The following is a 14,646-nucleotide window of genomic DNA, read 5'->3' as shown; positions in this document are numbered from 1 at the left end:
ATAGGAAGAATACAATTATCAAAAAAAAACAAAATATCCAGGAACTTCTTGATTATTTCCACCAAATATAAACACACGTTCTCTACGTCTTCAAGCCATCGAGCCGCAAATCAACTATCTAAATCATTGTTTCACCTGCACTGATTTAAGATCCCCTTCTTCAGAATTTCTTTATTGTGTGCTACCATTACACCGTAGAAGCAGTTGCCTGACATATTTCCACAACTTTTCAAATGATATTGTTAGTGCTTAAAAAGCAAACTGAATAGCTCGTACACTGTCCTACTTCGGAATTTTCATCACGTGAGTTCAGCAGTAACATTATACACAAATATCTGCTTAATTTAGGAAACAAAATTCTACCTTTGTGCCTTTGAAATGTGAAGTTTTTTCTAAATATTCCCCCTTTCCCCCATCAGATCCTGACTTGCTTCCATTGAAACCACCTCGTTGGAATAAAAAAGAAACGAAAAAAAGAACAGAAGAACATACATTAAAAAAACATACAGCCGTACATAGAACCCAATCCTTTTCGGAATTCGGTTAAAAAGAAAAAAATACCAACCACTCTATATATTATCAAACCTGCTTTTCATTGTGCAACATAAACACAGTGATTGATAAATCATCGGTAAATCCATTATTTGGTACACATACGGCAAGGCAAACAAAATAAATGGGAAATGTATTTATAATGAAAATATAGAAGAAAACTCCCGAAACCTTGTTATATTTAATGTCGATAACCGTGTTCCTAGCAGACAAGAAATATGATCCTCTTAATAATTAATTTTTATTTTACGTGCGAGTTATATCCGTGGAAGTTAATGGATTCGGAAATGTCCTGAAAATATTATCGCATCGGAAATCAATTGAAAAGTAAATTAATAGTTAGAGAGGACGTAAAGGCTCAGGTTCTGTCATGTATTTACTATTGTGTATATTTTTAGTTTCTAATAATTTTCTTATATTCTTATAAAAGTATTTTAAAATATTTTACATATATATTAGCTGCGGGATATGATCTCTCTTCATTACTTATTTAAATAATCTTATATAATAACCCAGAAAAGTGTCAAAATACGTTTTCGTGGCAGCTATTACCATTTTCAATCCAATTCAAATAATTACCCACTAATTATTCTTTAAAATATGAAAGCAGCTAGTTTCCTGAACAATGGAAATTAATCGAGTTATTTAGCAAATGTTTTATTTTAGCTGCATAAGAACATATATTACCTTGATCAAAAATGATTTAGTATTGGCACCCGGCTGCTCCGAAAGATTACAATAATAACTTGAGCTACCTGTTTACAAACAAAACTCCTTTGCCGTACAGTTTTTGTTACCCTAACCTGCTCTATAACAGAAACAGAAAGAAACAAAAGTTCGGATTCAAATTACTCAATAACACATCATTTCGATTCAGGATATTGATGGAAGGCCCTAAAATGGTATAAAAAAGCCTTTACGTCCCTTTCTAGATCTATTGTTAAAATTAGAACCAAAATATTGCCCATACTAAGTAATGGCCACATCTTTTTACATAATGCGTAAGATGCGAATTGTAAGTTTGTCAAGTATAAATATGTCTCTATGGCACGCATAACTTTAATGAGTTTTTTCATGTATTTGAAATAAAAATAAGATAATTCAGCCCATCAAAAGCATTCTTTAATTTGAAATACGCTATAAACATGAGCTTAGAATGGGCGAGAATTTTAAAATAATGACATGTTAATGGCTAAAAAGTATCTCTCTACAAAGTAATTCCTATCACTGTATGTCAAAGAAAGTAGCAATATCAACTCATTTCGCTTTTTCCTTGGTAGTGTAATAAAGGTAGAATGAAGTATTACATAAGTTCTCAGCTACTATTAAAAGCATACATATTTGTAGAGCTATTAATAAATTTCATATCAAGAAGGAACCTCGTAGCAAGCTTTAAATTAGCGAAAGTTTGTAGAACAATAAGGGACCTGTCTTAAGAAGAATTTAAGTATACGTACCATTTAACTAAGCCCATTTACTGATGTTTTAGCACTTCCATTAATTGTACTAAAAGTTCGAGGGCGGCATTTAAACATTCATTATTAGTACTGGTTTCCAACAAAATTAATATTATTAAAATTCATAAAAATACTTGCCTAACATGGACAAAACCACCAGATTAAATTTCTTAATTAAAGAATTTTCACAGAAATGTTCCATAGTGTCGTTAATTACTGAAGTACCGAAAAACACCCACTTTTATTTCATAACCTCATATAAATTCAACTAATCTGAATATTTCAATATGAGCACAAAAAAATTAGGTAATAGGTATATTAGACAAAGTTAATAATATGAGTACAACTGCTAATACCAAAGTTCTAGAAATATGGAAACGACATTTCGCAGTTCAAATGACTAGCTTTTATCTTGAGAACCTATTCGTCTCTCGATGATGACTTTTTATTGTTTTACAATAAAATTTAAAAAAATGGTTAGTTAAGTACCACTTTTTTGTATAAAAAGCAGTGTAAGTAGTTTTGACGTTTTTTTTTGTGATGGGTATTTAGCCTGAAATCCTCTTGACCATAATATGCAGGAACACATCATCACCAAACCAAATTCTCATTGAAATTATTGATGTTTTGTTTTTGCATGTTATATCTGTAGATCTTCATGTTTAACAACCTAAAATTATAAGCATTACCTTACTGTAAAATAAAAAAACTCTAGATATATCTTTACAATATTTTTGAATCTTCACTAAAGACTACATCATAACAAGACTTTTATAACATTTTCAGATGTGACATTTTAGTCTTAATTTTAGTGTTAAAGTACTATCTTACTTTCATCACTACATAGTATAAAACAAAGTCGCCTTTTCTGTCCCTATATCCCTATGTGCGCTTAAATCTTTAAAACTACGCAACGGATTTTGATGCGGTTTTTTTCAGTAGATAGAATGATTCAAGAGGAAGGTTTATATGTATAATACATGCATAATATACTAAGGCAACATTGCTAATTTTAGAGGTTTCTAACGTGATGTAAATTAACCTATTTTTTTAGGCTTTTTAGCAATTAGCAAAAACGCTGCCTAACCCTACGAGTTAGATCAAATTAATGTACTACAGTATTGTACACCATAAAAAGGTCTACAAAAAAGTCCGCGATGGTATATGTTTATCTTTTAGGGATAACCCACATTAACCATTTTTATTGTTTACTTTTTACGTGAGAAAATGGCTTATTTACGAAGCTATTTTAAGCAATACGGCATTAATCCTTATCGAATTAAGTACCTTAAATACAGTGTGCAATTAATATAGATCAATATGGTTCCTTACGGCATGTAAATTAAACAAATATTTTTTTGTAATGTAATAAAAATTGTATGAATTTAGATATTCCAAAGATAGCAGGAAATCTTCATAATAAGTATAGGGGAAGAGGAATTGTTTTACTCCAAATTTAATGCGTGCAGGCCAAGGGCAGTAATGAATGAACCAAAAATACTGGATCGATTTTAATCATGTTTTCATTGAGTGACATAGGCATATATATTTTATGCCCGTGCAAAGTCGGAGCGGGCCGCTATGTTTTTATATACAACGTTCATATTTTTTCTGTAGTGTATTTAATTTAGTATCAGCATTGCACCCGTGCGAAGCCGGGGCGGGTCGCTAGTATCTTTATAATAGTTTCAGTGGACATCTAACTAAATACTAAGTAATTATTGTTTTTCCACTTCATAAAAAAATTAATTGTAATTTAATTGGCCGTAAGAACTATAAGGTGTTTTTTGTTAGATTTGATACAACCTGTCGTATGGTACCCATAATTGGTTGTTAAATTTCTTATATGTTATTTATTTGATGTTTAGCTGTCAGAAATAACATCCGATAATTTTTAAATAGAAAGAAATGTGGATAATTAACTTTATAAACAACTAAGCAAATGGAACAATTTATTATTTTTGTTACTTTGATTACGATAGCAATAATATATAAAATTTCAAGGCTAACTTGATTGAAGCTAAATACGCGTACACCCGATTGTTAATAAAACTCGATCTTTTATGGAGAATACAAATAAATTTAATAAAGAGCGAATTACCGCTACTAAGTAGATATAATTTCGGGCTACACTTTAAATAAATTTCTGCATTTACTTAAATGTGCCGTTCATTTAGACAACTTCGGATTTTCCCTCATTCCTGCTGCGAAACTTTAGAACCAGACAATTCATATTAAATGAGCCCACTCTATTATATAATCTAACGGCGAGAACAAGCGGTCGAATATTTGCGAGTGAAATGTCGGTTTCCGTATATTTTTTTCCGCTTCTTCCAAATTGCTTTGTATATTACAGAAAACTTTCTCTCCAAAGATCCCAGAAATTATTCATTAGTTTTCTTTGCTTTGTTAATATTCAGTTATTACGTGTTCAGATTAAGTATGTTCTTATTTATTTATAAATTATAAATTGCATTGTTATATTACATAAAATAAAAGAAAAATATTAAAATCAAATCAAAAGTGAATGATTAATTATTGATAATTAATAAGTTTGAACAATGGGTTATTTACGCCTTTCAGGTCAATTGACAACTACCCGGCATACCATAGTAAAACACCTTCTTTTTAGCAAAATTAGTTTTTGTTATTCAACATAATTCCCGTCAAAGATGATACAGTGATTATATCGACCCTCCAACCTTTCGATACGATTTTTGTACTACGATTTGTCCTTTGCTTCAAAATAGGCGTCAGTTTCATCGATCACCTCTTCATTAGACAAAAATTTCTTACCAACGAACATTCTTTTGAGATCTGAGAACAGGAAATAGTCGCTGGGGGCCAATAATATGAGTAATATGAGTACAACTGCTCTAGAAAGCTCCAAGGTTCTAGAAATATGGAAACGCCATTTCGCAGTTCAAATGACTAGCTTTTATCTTGAGAATCTATTCGTCTCTCGATGATGACCTTTTATTGTTTTACAATAAAATAAAAAAATGGTTAGTTAAGTACTACTTTTGTGTATAAAAAGCAGTGTAAGTAGTTTCGACGTTTTTTTTTGTGATGGGTATTTAGCCTGAAAACCTTTTGACCATAAAATGCAGGAACACATCATCACTAAATCAAATTCTCATTGAAATTATTGATGTTATGTTTTTGCATGTTATATCTGTAGATCTTTATGTTTAACAACCTAAAATTATAAGCATTACCTTACTGTAAAATTAAAATCTGTAAATATAACTTTAAAATATTTTTTGAAGCTTCAATAAAGACTCCATCATAACAAGACTTTTATAACGTTTTCAGATGAGACATTTATTTCGGTAAGCAAAACCAAAACATTTTAGTCTTAATTTTAGTGTTAAAGTCCTATCTTACTTTCATACCTTTATAATAGTTTCAGTGGACATCTAACTAAAGGTCATTTGTTTTTTATTTCCCTTGTGTAATTTTTGTTTTTCTACTTCATAAAAAATCAATTGTAATTTAATTGACAGTAAGAAATATATGAGGAAGCAATTCGAAGCCTAATTCATGAATTTTTGACATGGTGCATTGTCTTGGTGAAATAGCACTTTCTTTTCCTACAAATGCGGCCGTTTTCGAGGAGTTCGTCCTTCAAACGGTCCAATCACACTATGTAATAGTCGCTATTTACGGCCCTTCCTTTTTCAATGTAATCAGTGAAAATTAGTCCATGGGCATCCCAAAAAACAGACGTCATAACCTTGCCAGCCGACTGTTGAGTTTTCTCACACTTTGGAAAGGGTTCATCATGTGCAGTCCACTCGGATGACTGTCGATTGGACTTCGGAGTGAAATGATGGAGCTACGCTTCATCCATTGTCATATATCGACAGAAAAACTCGGGTTTATTACGCTTGATCATCTTCAAACACTGCTCCGAGTCATAAACTCGTCATTGTTTTTGGTCAAAAGTGAGCTCGCGCGGCACCCACTTTCCACATATCTTTCTCATACCCAAATATTCGTGAATGATATGATGTACACGTTCAGTTGATATCTTTATAGTGTCTAGTGTTTCATTCAGTTTCAATTTACGGTCATTCAAAATGTTTTCGTCGGTAGCAACCTCTTTTGGGCGTCCACTGCGTTCAAAGTCTTCGGTGGTCTTTTCACCACGTCTAAACTTAGCATACCAATGCTTGATGGTTGATTTTCTTGGGGCAGTGTCCGAAAACTCGGCATCAAGCTAAATTTTTGGTTCAACTGTATATTTTCCCTTCAAAATTCATAAATATTTTATCAACACGCGAAATTCCTTTTTATCCATTTTTTTTCGCAATAACAAAAGTTGCTTCACTCAAAATTCTATAATTACGAACTAATGATCCGAACTAATATTTTAAAATAATTAATCTTATATTTATTTATGCATTGAATACCAAACATCTGATAGATTACATCGCCAGATATTATATCAATTTCTTAGAATATCCAGGGGCATATTAATCGTAATAATTGACACCTACCCCCCTCAAGAAACAACCAGAGTGATATACGTGGTCATATTGTTATTAAACAGTTTACAATTATAATTCAATTATGAGTATCGACTGTACCTTTCTCCGCCTATTTGCTGTTGATGATTTTATGAAATGCAGTTTCTACGTATATTTTCATGGCATAGACTATATGGAATGACTCAGTTTAAAATAATATACAGCTGAGCAACTGACCTACTGTAATCTGCAATTAAAAGCTTTACATACTTAACTGCAAGCCAATTCAAAAAGACTAGACTAGTTTCCAGCAACTTCCCTTTTTCTTCCCCGCATATTGTGTCTAATACGGATATTTTTCGAAACACGAATGTTTCATAATTCTAATGTTTTATGACTATAAACTTTGAACAAATTCAAACCCTCTTTGGTGACTTTTTAGCCTAACTTCACTAAGGTATGTCAGAGAGCGCTTTGAGCAACTATGGAACTATTGCCAATCTAATATCAGGCTGGCTTCTTTCTTTAATAATAATAGGTTGATTTCGGTTAATTGAATGAGTTAAAAATATAACAGGCTTGTTCTAGGATCATTTTATTCTAAAATAGCTTAGAATAGCCAGGCATTGTGAAATATTGTTAAACATTTTCATCATGTTAAACACATTAAATGCATATAGTCCTTTCAATAAGACATCAAATGCACATCATTGGTGACTTGAAATGTACTACTAAATCCCGTTAGTAGAATGTAAAATTCGTTTTAATCACGGAGCAGATTTTTTCCTTTTCATTTTAATTATTTTAATTCATAAAATTCAGTTCGTATTGACAATGGTCGACTCCATTGTCATATTCAATTCATATTCAATAATGCCTGCATTATTCAAAAAATTAATAATAATAGTTAGAGGTTGTAAGTGTTATTTCACGCTTGATTTAATCAGTTATTTCAAATAATGACGAGATAATAGGCGCTCTTTTGCCGGTAAAGAGCGTTAGAGAGGTAAGTCTGGATACTATTAAATGTTATGTTGTGTTGTTGTTAGAGTTTTAGCCCTATTTAAGACCAAATTTATGAAATGTATAAAAACAGTAAGTAGTTTTTACGATATAAACTTAATTTAACACAATTGTTTCAAAGAAACCTGTTAGTTAGAACTAGGGGCGTTGGCCCTACTAAAATAAAAAAAGTGAAATATTAACTTAAAAAATACCTTTTTTCTCTAAATATTTTAAAGAACATTGATGTTTTTGGATCCTTAAATGCTGTGCCAAAATTCGATTATTCTGATTATAATTCGAAAATGAAAAAAAAATATCGATATATCAATATATCGGAGGAAAAAAATATCGATATTTTTTGCATTAAGTATAAAAAATATCGATATTTTACAAAAAAAATTATATATTTAAGAAAAAATAAAAATTGTGAAATATTAGCCTAAAAATGTATGAAATATATCAGTTAAAAAAATATCGGTAAATAATATCGATATTTTTTCTGCATCCCTAGTTAGTAGTTGAAAGTATCCACAGAAAATGCAAGTATATGTAGCTCTTTGAGGAATGTAAATAATCACTTCAAACACTGTCGGAAAACATAGGTTTGAAATAGTGTAAAGATAACCCACGAAAAGGTTTAATGGAACGTTAAATAATTAAGGAATAATTATTATTTCAACTTATGTATCTAGAGGAAACATGGATATTTCAAAATGGAACACTGGGCCACTCTTGCCAAAACGCTAATAAAGTGTAAAGACAATAAAAGTTGCTGGACAAAGGTAGGATAGGGTTTATTAGTCATAATATAATTTTTAATAATTCATTGCAGATATATTTCTGTACATGGAGGAAACAGGCATGGCTTTATTGCTGGAACTGAAATAGTGTCTGGTCAGTGCGTAAATATATATTAAATGGTGTGTAAATTACATTACTTTTTTTAATCTAACCTAAAAATACAATTTAGAAAGAATCATTGTCTACAAAATTACTTTTGGCTTGGATAAACTTCATCAGATAGACAAAGGAAGAAATTGATAAATGGTTTAATTGTGGACAAGTGAAGAGATTAGAAATTAACAATTTGTAATTGACTTATGATTATCTTTCTTGTTGTATATTTGTGGTCCATTGCTGACAATTACCAAAACAGATTTTATTTCATAAAGAAAATGCATAATAAACTAGGGAAAAGTACAATAATATCAAAGGGACTTCACAAGGAAACCCAAGAACGAAGGAAACAAGAACTAAACCTTTAAAAGTAATGCTCTCTATTGAAAGTAAAATGGATTACTTAGGACTGGAAAAGAGTTCAAGGTAAATATAATTAAAAAGCTCTATTGTGGCTCTTTAATTAACTGTAGCTAAAGTCCTTCAGCATTATATAAATAAGTTATATTTTATAACGTTATTTTTGGTTTATTATTTTATTTGCATTAATGCTTTATGTCAGAACCAAAATAAACGAAAACTTAATATAATAGGTGTGACGTCATTAATTTTGTTGACGTAAATCGGCTGTTTTATCGGAAACGCGACTCTTCATTTTTTACTCAATTTTCGATTTTGAAACCAATAGTGGCGAATATCATAAAACGCTTGAGGACGCCTAGACAATTACTTGTTAAGAGATACTATTTCTCTTGTAAAATATAAGCGCGAGAGCACGCCATTGTTGAAATTGGCCCCGGTTAATATCATAGACTAAAATCCCTAAGATAATCATTTAAACTTGATTGGCCATGTTGACCTACAGGGCGGACCTTCTTTATATGCAACTGCGGCGTTCGTCGACTAGGCTAGGTTTAGTTAAACATTGAATTAAATTAATCTGGATATTGTTAGTGGAGCTTAGGCGATAGCAATTCTGTAGCTTAGTTTCCTAACTACAAATTTCTATTAAGTTTAGTCTTATGGTGTGAACTCGTTAATATTTTGTTTAGACTGGCGTCTGAGCTCGGCGAAACTTTCCCAAATGAGATAGTGCAGACCGCATGTCGTGAAACGAAACATTTTGGAAAATATATGCCGGAGAGTTAAGGGTTTAGTTTTATATCTTAAATGGGTTTTTAATAAGATTTATATTAATATAATAGGTGAATACATCAGGTGATCAAAATATCAGTTCGAAATCAGAAGACTCTTTACCTAAGTTAACATATGCATAAAACACTTTCTTTCTTTATTTCTATAAGAATAGGAGTTTTTTCTCTGAAGCGTATTTCATCAGTCATTTTATTTAATCAATAAATTACTGTCAGTAAAGAGGTTGTATTAAATTTAATTTGATCTTCATTCATTGTTCGATATTTTACAAAAACAAAACACTTTTAACTGTGAAACTATAAACTTGTATCTTATTTCTTTCAGCAGCCTCTGATGAGATAACATGACATAATATCATAATGATACATGATATTGATAATCAAATTATTTTTCGTCACACTCACAAAATATTGGCATCTTTCAGGGACATTGCCATACTCTCTCGATTATTTTTGTCATTTATTTATTACATTGTTACTATTCGTTACCGACTAAATTACAATTTGTCTTTACATTAATTTAAATCTAGATATATATCTAGGAAAACCCATCGGCCCTATCTTACTCCCTGGTATGTATTAACACTACTGCTATTCTTTTGAACCTGTGGCCTGTTCTGGTGTTATCTAAGAACTGTATTACTTTGATGTTGACTTGAGAATATTTGTCCTCATGTCACCTTGCAATTCTCTTGATTTCCTGGATCATAATTGCTATATATGTATAAACTCTCGATGTAAGTAATTAGTGCTATGGTATGTCGGTGCACCTACAATACTTCTCAGGACTGGACTCAGACTGGTTCTGGAAAATTTGTATTTATATTATTGTAAGCCATACTCTATATTGTAAGCCACCAAATAAAATATAGTGCATCTGAGTTAAGGAATAGTATAAGGAATATATAATAATATAAACATATATCTATTTTGATATCAAAACAAAAATCTTTCGTACTGTGTTCTTCTAACAACCGGAAACAAGAGCCCAGCAAACAATAAAAGGTAATTTCTTCATTAAACTCGAGCCAATTTAAATGAATTGTGTTCTAAAGTTTCGCCAAAATAAAAAATATGCGAACGCGGGCAGAACGGCCCAAAAATTATATTAATTTTAATACGGGTTGGAAGCTTATGAAACAATAAATCAGGAATTTACCTGAGGAGACACGGTAGCACGGAGGTATCCCGTGGTGACATTATTACGTCGGAGTGTGGAACAATCGAGTCCCCACGTCCCTCGTCTAGTTAAGTCCGGCATTCTGGGACGGGGGACCGATTTTCCCCTTGTACCCCTTGCCGAATTCGGGCGCCACCCTCTCTATTACAATGTAGTTAATGATATCTTCCGTCGACTTAGTTATGCATTTTAGAGTTACTGGTAATCTAAGACGTTTTACCCCCGAGATTGACAATTTCGAGGGCAGGCGACGTGAATACTTATTGCATAATTATAGGGAAACATCATTTTATGGATTTTTCTTTCGTAGTCAGGCTCCCACAAACTACAGTTCCAGAGACTCTCCGATATTTAGGCCGTTTTAACACCACTAATAATTTTATTACCATCACGTTTAAATAAATAAATTAATAAATAAATATATATATATATATATATATATATATATATATATATATATATATATAGACAAAAAGACATAGAGAGACAACCAAGAAAGTTACGTAGTTGGTAATTAATAGGACGAATGTCACTTTGAATATAAGTCTGTAAGACAAGCACAGCGAAGAAATTGGACTATTTTGAAAATTTAATTTGAAAATACCAGATCAAATAACCTGCATGGTAGTATGAAGGAACACATTTTAACACATACATTTTACACAGTTACAAAATCTACAGAAAAGAAAATTAAGGTAATTGATGATCGTACAGATATGGATATAAAGGAAATATAATAACGGGTGATGGAATCATTTCTTCCAGAAGCTGCTTTGTATGCAGCAGTCGACATACGACATAAAATATAACTACCAATAAAAAAGAAAGTAAATAAGGATCGATGAAATATACAGTATACTGAGAAAACAACACGGAAAAGCATCAGGCCAAAGTAAAATAGTACCGGAAATATTTTAAAAATTAGGGCATAAGGCAATTGAGGTATTATTGAAAATATACAGTAGAGTATATAAAGAGAAACGAATTCTACTAGCATATACCTCTTATTTTTACGATACATAAAAACGGAGATAAGGACCTGGCTGAGCTGTAAGATCATGTTAGGTTTACATAAAGTGTTTATTCGACAGAGCTTCCAATTTCAGATATCCAAAATTCCAAGACTGTTCAAGAGCAGATATGTCTTACGCGTTGTTACTATACGTTTGAAAAAATCACTGCTAAAACATTTTTAAACATAAAAGTTACATAAGAGTCGGCCCCAAGAGTGCTATGAATATATACTGGTGCCTTTTGTATTTTTCGTATTTTTTGTATATTTATCTCTACTATACTTGTCTATATTATATTTACATGTTAGCTTAGATGACAGATACTCTAAACATATTATTTGAGTATATATATATATATATATATATATATATATATATATATATATATATATATATATATATGGGACTGGGCCCTAAAGTTTAACGTGGGCTCCGAACCACGGGCCTTCAACTTTAGAAATCATCCCAGAAGACATCCGCTTTATGTCAGATAACCGTCTTACCCAGCCTAGTTACTGGCGTGATTGGGATCATTTTCCTTGTCGGATTTTACACTCTTGCCTAGAACACATACACTTCACAAATTTTAAACAATCACAAAAATACATTTACGACCATGCCCGAGCAGGTTTCTAACCCGCGGCTATCGCTCCCAAGCCGGGACCAAGCAGGCTATTTGAGTATTAGTTGTGTTTTGAACCTGAAACCGTAAATTTGGGACACGTATTACTCTACTTTTTTCATAAAAAAAACACTGTACCATTGTGCCTCAGCTAGCATTCTGCCATATACACAGCAAAATAAAACATTCTTGGAACCTTATCGCAGCCTCCTAGCGAATGCAAATATGAATATAAATCATTATTGAAACTACAAAAACAAATCCATCAAAATCGCTCCAAACGATTAGAAATTCATTTACATATACAAGGAGAGAAGAACCATATACATAAAGATTATATCTCTTCTATTCCTTTGATTCTTGTAAAGTATATCGTTAAAATAGTCCAGTGTATTACCTTAAAAAAATGTATTTCAAATAACTCATTAAAAATTCCGCTTCCAATTCAAATCTGCTGATTTCAACGTTTAAGACAAAGAAAGTCCTGGTATACCGAAATATTTGAAGATTCGGGATTGTAGTAGTAATTGGATGAAGACCCAAAGAAATCTCAAAAGCAATTGGGAGAAAAGTTAAAACAGAATGTAAGCCGAGTAATATATAAACAGAGTACGAGCGATGTTCCAACTGAATGGAACATGGTACTAATGACAAACCATTAGAAAATCGAAAAATCATCAGTGATATGCCGCTCCAAAGGTATGAAGGGAAGTCGTTTCGGCATCCAATAATAAGGGATGATGAAAAATTGACTTTGAAAAACAAAAATTCCAAGCGAAGGAAATCATGGTGGTCACTTCACAAAGCTGGGCCATCAACTGCAAGGCCAAATCGCTTTGATCGCAAAACTGTATCTGGTGGGACCAGGTTGGTATATTATGAACTGTTGCTACCTAGAAAAACAGTTAATACTGATCGCTAGCGACAAAAAATTATCAGTTTGAACGGCGTTTTGATCGAAAAACGCCTGCAATACGTTCAGTGGCATGATAATGTGATTTTTCATGACAACTTGCAAGCAGAAATGGTTCTTGAAATTATTCTTTTAGAATGACATGAAATTTTCTGAGAGATAAGAAATTGTACAGAATCTAATAGTCAATATAATATTCATTGTAAATAAGTGGGTCTATTTTAGTGGAAAAAATCTGAAAAACATTTCCATCATACCTAATATATTGATTCATATTAAGTTTCGGTTAACGAACCTTACTATTTAGGTGTAAGATCCTTCTTATGAATTATTATCGTTCTTAAAAAATCTACAACATGATTAAAATATCTTCAATGGAACTTATATATGCCTCTACTTCACTATTTATTACTCAGAAAATTAAATATTGACTTTCTTCTTACAAACTCTACCATTGTGATATATTATGAAACTCTCAAAGACTTGCTCATTGTATTCAAACCCTATATATTATGCTTTCGAAATAATCAAAAAATTAAAATATATTTAAATATAATTTTAGGCTCGAACACTAAAAACGTTAAACAAAAATATTTTTAGAAAAAGAATTGAACCGACTTCAAAAAATAAATAAGAATTTTACTCGAAATTAAAAAATAATCAAAATTACATTTTTAACACAAAAAAAAACATTTTAAAATATATTATGTAGTAATAATCGTTTGAATTGAATTCGGTGCCGAACCCAAACAGTTATGTCAATTTAGATATGTTTTTTTTTGGTAATCCAATTTTTTGTAGGTGTCAAAATTATATTATTATTTTTGTATTGTTTGGGCTGGGCATCGACTTCAAAAGACCATTATTATTACATAATTTATTTTAAAATGTCTTTTTTGTTTTTTCAAATTATAGTGAATTAATTATTTATTTTTTGAAGTCGGTTCAATTTTTTTACTAAAAATATTTTATTTTTCTCTATTTAGTATTAGATATTTACTTAATAAATTACGTAGTTATGTAGTTATTTTATTCAATATTACAATGGGTAGACTAAGTAAAGGTGCAGTCCGTATGAGAAAAATAGGAATAAAGAAACAATGATTGAAAATAAGGAACGCTTCAAACCCCGGGGTCCGCTATCTAGCCTAGGAGATTTAACAAATCTTCTAACCAAACTAGAATAGCAGAAAATTGTTCTTCGTGCCGAGAATCAAACCCACGACCTCCGTTTGGACGAAGTACAATATCTTTTATAACATCTTTATTAGATATGTTTAGTACAATTTCAATTATACATTAATTTATTACTACATTTCATTTGTACTTGGATTAATTCACAAGCAAGACGAGTGGGAGAAAATACATCAATATGTATTCC

This window comes from Rhynchophorus ferrugineus, unplaced genomic scaffold (genome assembly GCF_030347505.1).
Source record: "Rhynchophorus ferrugineus isolate W39M unplaced genomic scaffold, kcgeb_rfMv2 rfM2, whole genome shotgun sequence".
NCBI lineage: Eukaryota > Metazoa > Arthropoda > Insecta > Coleoptera > Curculionidae > Rhynchophorus > Rhynchophorus ferrugineus.
The sequence above is the reverse complement of the archived record's forward strand: the minus strand, read 5'-3'. Positions refer to the sequence as shown.